The sequence below is a fragment of the Tasmannia lanceolata genome, unplaced genomic scaffold (genome assembly GCF_043159265.1).
Source record: "Tasmannia lanceolata isolate RefF3 unplaced genomic scaffold, GAP_Taslan_0.1 ptg000003l, whole genome shotgun sequence".
NCBI lineage: Eukaryota > Viridiplantae > Streptophyta > Magnoliopsida > Canellales > Winteraceae > Tasmannia > Tasmannia lanceolata.
The window spans coordinates 31,900,635-31,914,892 of record NW_027518680.1 but is presented as its reverse complement, the minus strand read 5'-3'; the positions used below and the strand labels follow the sequence as shown (position 1 = coordinate 31,914,892).

Genomic DNA, 14,258 nt, shown 5'->3' with positions numbered 1-14,258 from the left:
TCGATGTTCCAGAACCGAAAGATTGTTCGAAAAAAGTGGTAGATAGCCGAAAAAAGTGACAGGGGTGCAACACGAGGACTTCCCAGGAGGTCACCCATCCTAGTACTACTCTCGCCCAAGCACGCTTAACTTCGGAGTTCTGATGGGATCCAGTGCATTTGTGCTGGTATGATCGCACCCAGCATGCCTCTCCATTGTCAAAGTAATAAAGAGTTTCCACTCGCATTGTCGTACGAAGTCCGTTTAAATGAAAGTGCGAAAAAATTCTGCTAGATGACACCGGATGGACGATCCGAGCATGTCGGAAAGCCGGATTCCCGCCAGGGCTGTCATCGCGCGATTAATCTTCCCGAGTACCCCCGAATCAATATAAGAATCGCCACGATCTGACGGGCGGATCAAAAGTTATCGTCGAAACGATATTTGTGCACCAAGGGTAGCTCACGGCCAGTAAACACCTTCCGACCGGATTCATGACTCGCATCCACTAGTACACTCATCCGCTATAGCCTGTACGTCACTGAATCTAAACAAACCCCCGCTATAATTTGACCGCAAATGAAATGTCAGAACGAATTCCGTTTATCGAATCAAACAACACTATCACCCCGCCATAATAAAGACCGGACGTCATCGAATTCACCATCCGGAAGAAAATAAAAAGATCCGAACCGAAACCTAGGAGGCGACGCACTAAACGTGCGTTTCAGTTCGCATCGATATTCCAGAACCGAAAGATTGTTCGAAAAAAGTGGTAGATAGCCGAAAAAAGTGACAGGGGTGCAACACGAGGACTTCCCAGGAGGTCACCCATCCTAGTACTACTCTCGCCCAAGCACGCTTAACTTCGGATTTCTGATGGGATCCAGTGCATTTGTGCTGGTATGATCGCACCCAGCATGCCTCTCCATTGTCAAAGTAATAAAGAGTTTCCACTCGCATTGTCGTACGAAGTCCGTTTAAATGAAAGTGCGAAAAAATCCTGCTAGATGACACCGGATGGACGATCCGATCATGTCGGGAAGCCGGATGACCGCCAAGGCTGTCATCGCGCGATGAATCTTCCCGAGTACCCCCGAATCAATATAAGAATCGCCACGATCTGACGGGCGGATCAAAAGTTATCGTCGGAACGATATTTGTGCACCAAGGGTAGCTCACGGCCCGTAAACACCTTCCGACCGGATTCATGACTCGCATCCACTAGTACACTTATCCGCTATAGCCTGTACGTCACTGAATCTAAACAAACCCCCGCTATAATTTGACCGCAAATGAAATGTCAGAACGAATTCCGTTTATCGAATCAAACGACACTATCACCCCGCCATAATAAAGACCGAACGTATTTGAATTCACCATCCGAAAGAAAATAAAAAGATCCGAACCGAAACGTAGGAGGCGACGCACTAAACGTGCGTTTCAGTTCGCATCGATGTTCCAGAACCGAAATATTGTTCGAAAAAAGTGGTAGATAGCCGAAAAAAGTGACAAGGGTGCAACACGAGGACTTCCCAGGAGGTCACCCATCCTAGTACTACTCTCGCCCAAGCACGCTTAACTTCGGATTTCTGATGGGATCCAGTGCATTTGTGCTGGTATGATCGCACCCAGCATGCCTCTCCATTGTCAAAGTGATAAAGAGTTTCCACTCGCATTGTCGTACGAAGTCCGTTTAAATGAAAGTGCGAAAAAATCCTGCTAGATGACACCGGATGGACGATCCGAGCATGTCGGGAAGCCGGATGACCACCAGGGCTGTCATCGCGCGATTAATCTGCCCGAGTACCCCCGAATCAATATAAGAATCGCCACGATCTGACGGGCGGATCAAAAGTTATCGTCGGAACGATATTTGTGCACCAAGGGTAGCTCACGGCCAGTAAACACCTTCCGACCGGATTCATGACTTTCATCCACTAGTACACTCATCCGCTATAGCTTGTACGTCACTGAATCTAAACAAACCCCCGCTATAATTTGACCGCAAATGAAATGTCAGAACGAATTCCGTTTATCGAATCAAACGACACTATCACCCCGCCATAATAAAGACCGGACGTATTTGAATTCACTATCCGGCAGAAAATAAAAAGATCCCAACCGAAACGTAGGAGGCGTCGCACTAAACGTGCGTTTCAGTTCGCATCGATGTTCCAGAACCGAAAGATTGTTCGAAAAAAGTGGTAGATAGCCGAAAAAAGTGACAGGGGTGCAACACGAGGACTTCCCAGGAGGTCACCCATCCTAGTACTACTCTCGCCCAAGCACGCTTAACTTCGGAGTTCTGATGGGATCCAGTGCATTTGTGCTGGTATGATCGCACCCAGCATGCCTCTCCATTGTCAAAGTAATAAAGAGTTTCCACTCGCATTGTCGTACGAAGTCCGTTTAAATGAAAGTGCGAAAAAATCCTGCTAGATGACACCGGATGGACGATCCGAGCATGTCGGAAAGCCGGATGACCGCCAGGGCTGTCATCGCGCGATGAATCTTCCCGAGTACCCCCGAATCAATATAAGAATCGCCACGATCTGACGGGCGGATCAAAAGTTATCGTCGGAACGATATTTGTGCACCAAGGGTAGCTCACGGCCAGTAAACACCTTCCGACCGGATTCATGACTCGCATCCACTAGTACACTCATCCGCTATAGCCTGTACGTTACTGAATCTGAACAAACCCCCGCTATAATTTGACCGCAAATGAAATGTCAGAACGAATTCCGTTTATCGAATCAAACGACACTATCACCCCGCCATAATAAAGACCGGACGTCTTTGAATTCACCATCCGGAAGAAAATAAAAAGATCCGAACCGAAACGTAGGAGGCGACGCACTAAACGTGCGTTACAGTTCGCATCGATGTTCCAGAACCGAAAGATTGTTCGAAAAAAGTGGTAGATAGCCGAAAAAAGTGACAGGGGTGCAACACGAGGACTTCCCAGGAGGTCACCCATCCTAGTACTACTCTCGCCCAAGCACGCTTAACTTCGGAGTTCTGATGGGATCCAGTGCATTTGTGCTGGTATGATCGCACCCAGCATGCCTCTCCATTGTCAAAGTAATAAAGAGTTTCCACTCGCATTGTCGTACGAAGTCCGTTTAAATGAAAGTGCGAAAAAATTCTGCTAGATGACACCGGATGGACGATCCGAGCATGTCGGAAAGCCGGATTCCCGCCAGGGCTGTCATCGCGCGATTAATCTTCCCGAGTACCCCCGAATCAATATAAGAATCGCCACGATCTGACGGGCGGATCAAAAGTTATCGTCGAAACGATATTTGTGCACCAAGGGTAGCTCACGGCCAGTAAACACCTTCCGACCGGATTCATGACTCGCATCCACTAGTACACTCATCCGCTATAGCATGTACGTCACTGAATCTGAACAAACCCCCGCTATAATTTGACCGCAAAAGAAATGTCAGAACAAATTCCGTTTATCGAATCAAACGACACTATCACCCCGCCATAATAAAGACCGGACGTCTTTGAATTCACCATCCGGAAGAAAATAAAAAGATCCGTACCGAAACGTAGGAGGCGACGCACTAAACGTGCGTTTCAGTTCGCATCGATGTTCAAGAACCGAAAGATTGTTCGAAAAAAGTGGTAGATAGCCGAAAAAAGTGACAGGGGTGCAACACGAGGACTTCCCAGGAGGTCACCCATCCTAGTACTACTCTCGCCCAAGCACGCTTAACTTCGGAGTTCTGATGGGATCCAGTGCATTTGTGCTGGTATGATCGCACCCAGCATGCCTCTCCATTGTCAAAGTAATAAAGAGTTTCCACTCGCATTGTCGTACGAAGTCCGTTTAAATGAAAGTGCGAAAAAATCCTGCTAGATGACACCGGATGGACGATCCGAGCATGTCGGAAAGCCGGATGACCGCCAGGGCTGTCGTCGCGCGATTAATCTTCCCGAGTACCCCCGAATCAATATAAGAATCGCCACGATCTGACGGGCGGATCAAAAGTTATCGTCGGAACGATATTTGTGCACCAAGGGTAGCTCACGGCCAGTAAACACCTTCCGACCGGATTCATGACTCGCATCCACTAGTACACTCATCCGCTATAGCCTGTACGTCACTGAATCTAAACAAACCCCCGCTATAATTTGACCGCAAATGAAATGTCAGAACGAATTCCGTTTATCGAATCAAACAACACTATCACCCCGCCATAATAAAGACCGGACGTCTTCGAATTCACCATCCGGAAGAAAATAAAAAGATCCGAACCGAAACCTAGGAGGCGACGCACTAAACGTGCGTTTCAGTTCGCATCGATATTCCAGAACCGAAAGATTGTTCGAAAAAAGTGGTAGATAGCCGAAAAAAGTGACAGGGGTGCAACACGAGGACTTCCCAGGAGGTCACCCATCCTAGTACTACTCTCGCCCAAGCACGCTTAACTTCGGATTTCTGATGGGATCCAGTGCATTTGTGCTGGTATGATCGCACCCAGCATGCCTCTCCATTGTCAAAGTAATAAAGAGTTTCCACTCGCATTGTCGTACGAAGTCCGTTTAAATGAAAGTGCGAAAAAATCCTGCTAGATGACACCGGATGGACGATCCGATCATGTCGGGAAGCCGGATGACCGCCAAGGCTGTCATCGCGCGATGAATCTTCCCGAGTACCCCCGAATCAATATAAGAATCGCCACGATCTGACGGGCGGATCAAAAGTTATCGTCGGAAAGATATTTGTGCACCAAGGGTAGCTCACGGCCCGTAAACACCTTCCGACCGGATTCATGACTCGCATCCACTAGTACACTTATCCGCTATAGCCTGTACGTCACTGAATCTAAACAAACCCCCGCTATAATTTGACCGCAAATGAAATGTCAGAACGAATTCCGTTTATCGAATCAAACGACACTATCACCCCGCCATAATAAAGACCGGACGTCTTTGAATTCACCATCCGGAAGAAAATAAAAAGATCCGAACCGAAACGTAGGAGGCGACGCACTAAACGTGCGTTACAGTTCGCATCGATGTTCCAGAACCGAAAGATTGTTCGAAAAAAGTGGTAGATAGCCGAAAAAAGTGACAGGGGTGCAACACGAGGACTTCCCAGGAGGTCACCCATCCTAGTACTACTCTCGCCCAAGCACGCTTAACTTCGGAGTTCTGATGGGATCCAGTGCATTTGTGCTGGTATGATCGCACCCAGCATGCCTCTCCATTGTCAAAGTAATAAAGAGTTTCCACTCGCATTGTCGTACGAAGTCCGTTTAAATGAAAGTGCGAAAAAATTCTGCTAGATGACACCGGATGGACGATCCGAGCATGTCGGAAAGCCGGATTCCCGCCAGGGCTGTCATCGCGCGATTAATCTTCCCGAGTACCCCCGAATCAATATAAGAATCGCCACGATCTGACGGGCGGATCAAAAGTTATCGTCGAAACGATATTTGTGCACCAAGGGTAGCTCACGGCCAGTAAACACCTTCCGACCGGATTCATGACTCGCATCCACTAGTACACTCATCCGCTATAGCATGTACGTCACTGAATCTGAACAAACCCCCGCTATAATTTGACCGCAAAAGAAATGTCAGAACAAATTCCGTTTATCGAATCAAACGACACTATCACCCCGCCATAATAAAGACCGGACGTCTTTGAATTCACCATCCGGAAGAAAATAAAAAGATCCGTACCGAAACGTAGGAGGCGACGCACTAAACGTGCGTTTCAGTTCGCATCGATGTTCCAGAACCGAAAGATTGTTCGAAAAAAGTGGTAGATAGCCGAAAAAAGTGACAGGGGTGCAACACGAGGACTTCCCAGGAGGTCACCCATCCTAGTACTACTCTCGCCCAAGCACGCTTAACTTCGGAGTTCTGATGGGATCCAGTGCATTTGTGCTGGTATGATCGAACCCAGCATGCCTCTCCATTGTCAAAGTAATAAAGAGTTTCCACTCGCATTGTCGTACGAAGTCCGTTTAAATGAAAGTGCGAAAAAATCCTGCTAGATGACACCGGATGGACGATCCGAGCATGTCGGAAAGCCGGATGACCGCCAGGGCTGTCGTCGCGCGATTAATCTTCCCGAGTACCCCCGAATCAATATAAGAATCGCCACGATCTGACGGGCGGATCAAAAGTTATCGTCGGAACGATATTTGTGCACCAAGGGTAGCTCACGGCCAGTAAACACCTTCCGACCGGATTCATGACTCGCATCCACTAGTACACTCATCCGCTATAGCCTGTACGTCACTGAATCTAAACAAACCCCCGCTATAATTTGACCGCAAATGAAATGTCAGAACGAATTCCGTTTATCGAATCAAACAACACTATCACCCCGCCATAATAAAGACCGGACGTCTTCGAATTCACCATCCGGAAGAAAATAAAAAGATCCGAACCGAAACCTAGGAGGCGACGCACTAAACGTGCGTTTCAGTTCGCATCGATATTCCAGAACCGAAAGATTGTTCGAAAAAAGTGGTAGATAGCCGAAAAAAGTGACAGGGGTGCAACACGAGGACTTCCCAGGAGGTCACCCATCCTAGTACTACTCTCGCCCAAGCACGCTTAACTTCGGATTTCTGATGGGATCCAGTGCATTTGTGCTGGTATGATCGCACCCAGCATGCCTCTCCATTGTCAAAGTAATAAAGAGTTTCCACTCGCATTGTCGTACGAAGTCCGTTTAAATGAAAGTGCGAAAAAATCCTGCTAGATGACACCGGATGGACGATCCGATCATGTCGGGAAGCCGGATGACCGCCAAGGCTGTCATCGCGCGATGAATCTTCCCGAGTACCCCCGAATCAATATAAGAATCGCCACGATCTGACGGGCGGATCAAAAGTTATCGTCGGAAAGATATTTGTGCACCAAGGGTAGCTCACGGCCCGTAAACACCTTCCGACCGGATTCATGACTCGCATCCACTAGTACACTTATCCGCTATAGCCTGTACGTCACTGAATCTAAACAAACCCCCGCTATAATTTGACCGCAAATGAAATGTCAGAACGAATTCCGTTTATCGAATCAAACGACACTATCACCCCGCCATAATAAAGACCGAACGTCTTTGAATTCACCATCCGGAAGAAAATAAAAAGATCCGAACCGAAACGTAGGAGGCGACGCACTAAACGTGCGTTTCAGTTCGCATCGATGTTCAAGAACCGAAAGATTGTTCGAAAAAAGTGGTAGATAGCCGAAAAAAGTGACAGGGGTGCAACACGAGGACTTCCCAGGAGGTCACCCATCCTAGTACTACTCTCGCCCAAGCACGCTTAACTTCGGAGTTCTGATGGGATCCAGTGCATTTGTGCTGGTATGATCGCACCCAGCATGCCTCTCCATTGTCAAAGTAATAAAGAGTTTCCACTCGCATTGTCGTACGAAGTCCGTTTAAATGAAAGTGCGAAAAAATCCTGCTAGATGACACCGGATGGACGATCCGAGCATGTCGGAAAGCCGGATGACCGCCAGGGCTGTCGTCGCGCGATTAATCTTCCCGAGTACCCCCGAATCAATATAAGAATCGCCACGATCTGACGGGCGGATCAAAAGTTATCGTCGGAACGATATTTGTGCACCAAGGGTAGCTCACGGCCAGTAAACACCTTCCGACCGGATTCATGACTCGCATCCACTAGTACACTCATCCGCTATAGCCTGTACGTCACTGAATCTAAACAAACCCCCGCTATAATTTGACCGCAAATGAAATGTCAGAACGAATTCCGTTTATCGAATCAAACAACACTATCACCCCGCCATAATAAAGACCGGACGTCTTCGAATTCACCATCCGGAAGAAAATAAAAAGATCCGAACCGAAACCTAGGAGGCGACGCACTAAACGTGCGTTTCAGTTCGCATCGATATTCCAGAACCGAAAGATTGTTCGAAAAAAGTGGTAGATAGCCGAAAAAAGTGACAGGGGTGCAACACGAGGACTTCCCAGGAGGTCACCCATCCTAGTACTACTCTCGCCAAAGCACGCTTAACTTCGGATTTCTGATGGGATCCAGTGCATTTGTGCTGGTATGATCGCACCCAGCATGCCTCTCCATTGTCAAAGTAATAAAGAGTTTCCACTCGCATTGTCGTACGAAGTCCGTTTAAATGAAAGTGCGAAAAAATCCTGCTAGATGACACCGGATGGACGATCCGATCATGTCGGGAAGCCGGATGACCGCCAAGGCTGTCATCGCGCGATGAATCTTCCCGAGTACCCCCGAATCAATATAAGAATCGCCACGATCTGACGGGCGGATCAAAAGTTATCGTCGGAAAGATATTTGTGCACCAAGGGTAGCTCACGGCCCGTAAACACCTTCCGACCGGATTCATGACTCGCATCCACTAGTACACTTATCCGCTATAGCCTGTACGTCACTGAATCTAAACAAACCCCCGCTATAATTTGACCGCAAATGAAATGTCAGAACGAATTCCGTTTATCGAATCAAACGACACTATCACCCCGCCATAATAAAGACCGAACGTCTTTGAATTCACCATCCGGAAGAAAATAAAAAGATCCGAACCGAAACGTATGAGGCGACGCACTAAACGTGCGTTTCAGTTCGCATCGATGTTCCAGAACCGAAAGATTGTTCGAAAAAAGTGGTAGATAGCCGAAAAAAGTGACAGGGGTGCAACACGAGGACTTCCCAGGAGGTCACCCATCCTAGTACTACTCTCGCCCAAGCACGCTTCACTTCGGAGTTCTGATGGGATCCAGTGCATTTGTGCTGGTATGATCGCACCCAGCATGCCTCTCCATTGTCAAAGTAATAAAGAGTTTCCACTCGCATTGTCGTACGAAGTCCGTTTAAATGAAAGTGCGAAAAAATCCTGCTAGATGACACCGGATGGACGATCCGAGCATGTCGGAAAGCCGGATGACCGCCAGGGCTGTCATCGCGCGATGAATCTTCCCGAGTACCCCCGAATCAATATAAGAATCGCCACGATCTGACGGGCGGATCAAAAGTTATCGTCGGAACGATATTTGTGCACCAAGGGTAGCTCACGGCCAGTAAACACCTTCCGACCGGATTCATGACTCGCATCCACTAGTACACTCATCCGCTATAGCCTGTACGTCACTGAATCTGAACAAACCCCCGCTATAATTTGACCGCAAATGAAATGTCAGAACGAATTCCGTTTATCGAATCAAACGACACTATCACCCCGCCATAATAAAGACCGAACGTATTTGAATTCACCATCCGAAAGAAAATAAAAAGATCCGAACCGAAACGTAGGAGGCGACGCACTAAACGTGCGTTTCAGTTCGCATCGATGTTCCAGAACCGAAAGATTGTTCGAAAAAAGTGGTAGATAGCCGAAAAAAGTGACAGGGGTGCAACACGAGGACTTCCCAGGAGGTCACCCATCCTAGTACTACTCTCGCCCAAGCACGCTTAACTTCGGAGTTCTGATGGGATCCAGTGCATTTGTGCTGGTATGATCGCACCCAGCATGCCTCTCCATTGTCAAAGTAATAAAGAGTTTCCACTCGCATTGTCGTACGAAGTCCGCTTAAATGAAAGTGCGAAAAAATCCTGCTAGATGACACCGGATGGACGATCCGAGCATGTCGGAAAGCCGGATGACCGCCAGGGCTGTCATCGCGCGATTAATCTTCCCGAGTACCCCCGAATCAATATAAGAATCGCCACGATCTGACGGGCGGATCAAAAGTTATCGTCGGAACGATATTTGTGCACCAAGGGTAGCTCACGGCCAGTAAACACCTTCCGACCGGATTCATGACTCGCATCCACTAGTACACTCATCCGCTATAGCCTGTACGTCACTGAATCTAAACAAACCCCCGCTATAATTTGACCGCAAATGAAATGTCAGAACGAATTCCGTTTATCGAATCAAACAACACTATCACCCCGCCATAATAAAGACCGGACGTCTTCGAATTCACCATCCGGAAGAAAATAAAAAGATCCGAACCGAAACCTAGGAGGCGACGCACTAAACGTGCGTTTCAGTTCGCATCGATATTCCAGAACCGAAAGATTGTTCGAAAAAAGTGGTAGATAGCCGAAAAAAGTGACAGGGGTGCAACACGAGGACTTCCCAGGAGGTCACCCATCCTAGTACTACTCTCGCCCAAGCACGCTTAACTTCGGATTTCTGATGGGATCCAGTGCATTTGTGCTGGTATGATCGCACCCAGCATGCCTCTCCATTGTCAAAGTAATAAAGAGTTTCCACTCGCACTGTCGTACGAAGTCCGTTTAAATGAAAGTGCGAAAAAATCCTGCTAGATGACACCGGATGGACGATCCGATCATGTCGGGAAGCCGGATGACCGCCAAGGCTGTCATCGCGCGATGAATCTTCCCGAGTACCCCCGAATCAATATAAGAATCGCCACGATCTGACGGGCGGATCAAAAGTTATCGTCGGAAAGATATTTGTGCACCAAGGGTAGCTCACGGCCCGTAAACACCTTCCGACCGGATTCATGACTCGCATCCACTAGTACACTTATCCGCTATAGCCTGTACGTCACTGAATCTAAACAAACCCCCGCTATAATTTGACCGCAAATGAAATGTCAGAACGAATTCCATTTATCGAATCAAACGACACTATCACCCCGCCATAATAAAGACCGAACGTATTTGAATTCACCATCCGAAAGAAAATAAAAAGATCCGAACCGAAACGTAGGAGGCGACGCACTAAACGTGCGTTTCAGTTGCATCGATGTTCCAGAACCGAAAGATTGTTCGAAAAAAGTGGTAGATAGCCGAAAAAAGTGACAGGGGTGCAACACGAGGACTTCCCAGGAGGTCACCCATCCTAGTACTACTCTCGCCCAAGCACGCTTAACTTCGGAGTTCTGATGGGATCCAGTGCATTTGTGCTGGTATGATCGCACCCAGCATGCCTCTCCATTGTCAAAGTAATAAAGAGTTTCCACTCGCATTGTCGTACGAAGTCCGTTTAAATGAAAGTGCGAAAAAATTCTGCTAGATGACACCGGATGGACGATCCGAGCATGTCGGAAAGCCGGATGACCGCCAGGGATGTCATCGCGCGATTAATCTTCCCGAGTACCCCCGAATCAATATAAGAATCGCCACGATCTGACGAGCGGATCAAAAGTTATCGTCGAAACGATATTTGTGCACCAAGGGTAGCTCACGGCCAGTAAACACCTTCCGACCGGATTCATGACTCGCATCCACTAGTACACTCATCCGCTATAGCCTGTACGTCACTGAATCTAAACAAACCCCCGCTATAATTTGACCGCAAATGAAATGTCAGAACGAATTCCGTTTATCGAATCAAACGACACTATCACCCCGCCATAATAAAGACCGAACGTATTTGAATTCACCATCCGAAAGAAAATAAAAAGATCCGAACCGAAACGTAGGAGGCGACGCACTAAACGTGCGTTTCAGTTCGCATCGATGTTCCAGAACCGAAAGATTGTTCGAAAAAAGTGGTAGATAGCCGAAAAAAGTGACAGGGGTGCAACACGAGGACTTCCCAGGAGGTCACCCATCCTAGTACTACTCTCGCCCAAGCACGCTTAACTTCGGAGTTCTGATGGGATCCAGTGCATTTGTGCTGGTATGATCGCACCCAGCATGCCTCTCCATTGTCAAAGTAATAAAGAGTTTCCACTCGCATTGTCGTACGAAGTCCGTTTAAATGAAAGTGCGAAAAAATTCTGCTAGATGACACCGGATGGACGATCCGAGCATGTCGGAAAGCCGGATGACCGCCAGGGATGTCATCGCGCGATTAATCTTCCCGAGTACCCCCGAATCAATATAAGAATCGCCACGATCTGACGGGCGGATCAAAAGTTATCGTCGAAACGATATTTGTGCACCAAGGGTAGCTCACGGCCAGTAAACACCTTCCGACCGGATTCATGACTCGCATCCACTAGTACACTCATCCGCTATAGCCTGTACGTCACTGAATCTAAACAAACCCCCGCTATAATTTGACCGCAAATGAAATGTCAGAACGAATTCCGTTTATCGAATCAAACGACACTATCACCCCGCCATAATAAAGACCGAACGTATTTGAATTCACCATCCGAAAGAAAATAAAAAGATCCGAACCGAAACGTAGGAGGCGACGCACTAAACGTGCGTTTCAGTTCGCATCGATGTTCCAGAACCGAAAGATTGTTCGAAAAAAGTGGTAGATAGCCGAAAAAAGTGACAGGGGTGCAACACGAGGACTTCCCAGGAGGTCACCCATCCTAGTACTACTCTCGCCCAAGCACGCTTAACTTCGGAGTTCTGATGGGATCCAGTGCATTTGTGCTGGTATGATCGCACCCAGCATGCCTCTCCATTGTCAAAGTAATAAAGAGTTTCCACTCGCATTGTCGTACGAAGTCCGTTTAAATGAAAGTGCGAAAAAATCCTGCTAGATGACACCGGATGGACGATCCGAGCATGTCGGAAAGCCGGATGACCGCCAGGGCTGTCATCGCGCGATTAATCTTCCCGAGTACCCCCGAATCAATATAAGAATCGCCACGATCTGACGGGCGGATCAAAAGTTATCGTCGAAACGATATTTGTGCACCAAGGGTAGCTCACGGCCAGTAAACACCTTCCGACCGGATTCATGACTCGCATCCACTAGTACACTCATCCGCTATAGCCTGTACGTCACTGAATCTAAACAAACCCCCGCTATAATTTGACCGCAAATGAAATGTCAGAACGAATTCCGTTTATCGAATCAAACGACACTATCACCCCGCCATAATAAAGACCGAACGTATTTGAATTCACCATCCGAAAGAAAATAAAAAGATCCGAACCGAAACGTAGGAGGCGACGCACTAAACGTGCGTTTCAGTTCGCATCGATGTTCCAGAACCGAAAGATTGTTCGAAAAAAGTGGTAGATAGCCGAAAAAAGTGACAGGGGTGCAACACGAGGACTTCCCAGGAGGTCACCCATCCTAGTACTACTCTCGCCCAAGCACGCTTAACTTCGGATTTCTGATGGGATCCAGTGCATTTGTGCTGGTATGATCGCACCCAGCATGCCTCTCCATTGTCAAAGTAATAAAGAGTTTCCACTCGCATTGTCGTACGAAGTCCGTTTAAATGAAAGTGCGAAAAAATCCTGCTAGATGACACCGGATGGACGATCCGAGCATGTCGGAAAGCCGGATGACCGCCAGGGCTGTCATCGCGCGATTAATCTTCCCGAGTACCCCCGAATCAATATAAGAATCGCCACGATCTGACGGGCGGATCAAAAGTTATCGTCGGAACGATATTTGTGCACCAAGGGTAGCTCACGGCCAGTAAACACCTTCCGACCGGATTCATGACTCGCATCCACTAGTACACTCATCCGCTATAGCCTGTACGTTACTGAATCTGAACAAACCCCCGCTATAATTTGACCGCAAATGAAATGTCAGAACGAATTCCGTTTATCGAATCAAACGACACTATCACCCCGCCATAATAAAGACCGGACGTCTTTGAATTCACCATCCGGAAGAAAATAAAAAGATCCGAACCGAAACGTAGGAGGCGACGCACTAAACGTGCGTTTCAGTTCGCATCGATGTTCCAGAACCGAAAGATTGTTCGAAAAAAGTGGTAGATAGCCGAAAAAAGTGACAGGGGTGCAACACGAGGACTTCCCAGGAGGTCACCCATCCTAGTACTACTCTCGCCCAAGCACGCTTAACTTCGGAGTTCTGATGGGATCCAGTGCATTTGTGCTGGTATGATCGCACCCAGCATGCCTCTCCATTGTCAAAGTAATAAAGAGTTTCCACTCGCATTGTCGTACGAAGTCCGTTTAAATGAAAGTGCGAAAAAATTCTGCTAGATGACACCGGATGGACGATCCGAGCATGTCGGAAAGCCGGATTCCCGCCAGGGCTGTCATCGCGCGATTAATCTTCCCGAGTACCCCCGAATCAATATAAGAATCGCCACGATCTGACGGGCGGATCAAAAGTTATCGTCGAAACGATATTTGTGCACCAAGGGTAGCTCACGGCCCGTATACACCTTCCGACCGGATTCATGACTCGCATCCACTAGTACACTTATCCGCTATAGCCTGTACGTCACTGAATCTAAACAAACCCCCGCTATAATTTGACCGCAAATGAAATGTCAGAACGAATTCCGTTTATCGAATCAAACGACACTATCACCCCGCCATAATAAAGACCGAACGTATTTGAATTCACCATCCGAAAGAA

General features: G+C 47.8%; 20 non-coding genes across 20 annotated transcripts; all 20 read right to left on the bottom strand.

Moving 5' to 3' along the window:
* Positions 1–61: 61 nt before the first annotated feature.
* LOC143872736 (5S ribosomal RNA) lies at positions 62–180 on the bottom strand. Its single transcript, XR_013247470.1, has one exon. It is a non-coding gene; the product is annotated as a 5S ribosomal RNA (ribosomal RNA).
* Positions 181–777: 597 nt separating this feature from the next.
* LOC143873905 (5S ribosomal RNA) lies at positions 778–896 on the bottom strand. The gene has a single exon (XR_013248600.1). It is a non-coding gene; the product is annotated as a 5S ribosomal RNA (ribosomal RNA).
* Positions 897–1,493: 597 nt separating this feature from the next.
* LOC143874047 (5S ribosomal RNA) lies at positions 1,494–1,612 on the bottom strand. Its single transcript, XR_013248737.1, has one exon. It is a non-coding gene; the product is annotated as a 5S ribosomal RNA (ribosomal RNA).
* Positions 1,613–2,209: 597 nt separating this feature from the next.
* LOC143872735 (5S ribosomal RNA) lies at positions 2,210–2,328 on the bottom strand. The gene has a single exon (XR_013247469.1). It is a non-coding gene; the product is annotated as a 5S ribosomal RNA (ribosomal RNA).
* A 597-nt stretch (positions 2,329–2,925) lies between these two features.
* Positions 2,926–3,044, bottom strand: LOC143872734 (5S ribosomal RNA). Its single transcript, XR_013247468.1, has one exon. It is a non-coding gene; the product is annotated as a 5S ribosomal RNA (ribosomal RNA).
* Positions 3,045–3,641: 597 nt separating this feature from the next.
* On the bottom strand, positions 3,642–3,760 carry LOC143872732 (5S ribosomal RNA). Its single transcript, XR_013247467.1, has one exon. It is a non-coding gene; the product is annotated as a 5S ribosomal RNA (ribosomal RNA).
* Positions 3,761–4,357: 597 nt separating this feature from the next.
* LOC143873903 (5S ribosomal RNA) lies at positions 4,358–4,476 on the bottom strand. Its single transcript, XR_013248598.1, has one exon. It is a non-coding gene; the product is annotated as a 5S ribosomal RNA (ribosomal RNA).
* A 597-nt stretch (positions 4,477–5,073) lies between these two features.
* On the bottom strand, positions 5,074–5,192 carry LOC143872731 (5S ribosomal RNA). Its single transcript, XR_013247466.1, has one exon. It is a non-coding gene; the product is annotated as a 5S ribosomal RNA (ribosomal RNA).
* Positions 5,193–5,789: 597 nt separating this feature from the next.
* On the bottom strand, positions 5,790–5,908 carry LOC143874405 (5S ribosomal RNA). The gene has a single exon (XR_013249086.1). It is a non-coding gene; the product is annotated as a 5S ribosomal RNA (ribosomal RNA).
* Positions 5,909–6,505: 597 nt separating this feature from the next.
* LOC143873902 (5S ribosomal RNA) lies at positions 6,506–6,624 on the bottom strand. The gene has a single exon (XR_013248597.1). It is a non-coding gene; the product is annotated as a 5S ribosomal RNA (ribosomal RNA).
* Positions 6,625–7,221: 597 nt separating this feature from the next.
* Positions 7,222–7,340, bottom strand: LOC143872730 (5S ribosomal RNA). Its single transcript, XR_013247465.1, has one exon. It is a non-coding gene; the product is annotated as a 5S ribosomal RNA (ribosomal RNA).
* A 597-nt stretch (positions 7,341–7,937) lies between these two features.
* On the bottom strand, positions 7,938–8,056 carry LOC143874871 (5S ribosomal RNA). The gene has a single exon (XR_013249539.1). It is a non-coding gene; the product is annotated as a 5S ribosomal RNA (ribosomal RNA).
* A 597-nt stretch (positions 8,057–8,653) lies between these two features.
* Positions 8,654–8,772, bottom strand: LOC143873248 (5S ribosomal RNA). Its single transcript, XR_013247968.1, has one exon. It is a non-coding gene; the product is annotated as a 5S ribosomal RNA (ribosomal RNA).
* A 597-nt stretch (positions 8,773–9,369) lies between these two features.
* LOC143872729 (5S ribosomal RNA) lies at positions 9,370–9,488 on the bottom strand. The gene has a single exon (XR_013247464.1). It is a non-coding gene; the product is annotated as a 5S ribosomal RNA (ribosomal RNA).
* A 597-nt stretch (positions 9,489–10,085) lies between these two features.
* On the bottom strand, positions 10,086–10,204 carry LOC143873901 (5S ribosomal RNA). The gene has a single exon (XR_013248596.1). It is a non-coding gene; the product is annotated as a 5S ribosomal RNA (ribosomal RNA).
* Positions 10,205–10,800: 596 nt separating this feature from the next.
* LOC143872728 (5S ribosomal RNA) lies at positions 10,801–10,919 on the bottom strand. Its single transcript, XR_013247463.1, has one exon. It is a non-coding gene; the product is annotated as a 5S ribosomal RNA (ribosomal RNA).
* A 597-nt stretch (positions 10,920–11,516) lies between these two features.
* On the bottom strand, positions 11,517–11,635 carry LOC143872727 (5S ribosomal RNA). The gene has a single exon (XR_013247462.1). It is a non-coding gene; the product is annotated as a 5S ribosomal RNA (ribosomal RNA).
* Positions 11,636–12,232: 597 nt separating this feature from the next.
* Positions 12,233–12,351, bottom strand: LOC143872726 (5S ribosomal RNA). The gene has a single exon (XR_013247461.1). It is a non-coding gene; the product is annotated as a 5S ribosomal RNA (ribosomal RNA).
* A 597-nt stretch (positions 12,352–12,948) lies between these two features.
* Positions 12,949–13,067, bottom strand: LOC143873900 (5S ribosomal RNA). The gene has a single exon (XR_013248595.1). It is a non-coding gene; the product is annotated as a 5S ribosomal RNA (ribosomal RNA).
* A 597-nt stretch (positions 13,068–13,664) lies between these two features.
* LOC143872724 (5S ribosomal RNA) lies at positions 13,665–13,783 on the bottom strand. Its single transcript, XR_013247459.1, has one exon. It is a non-coding gene; the product is annotated as a 5S ribosomal RNA (ribosomal RNA).
* Between the last annotated feature and the right edge of the window lie 475 nt (positions 13,784–14,258).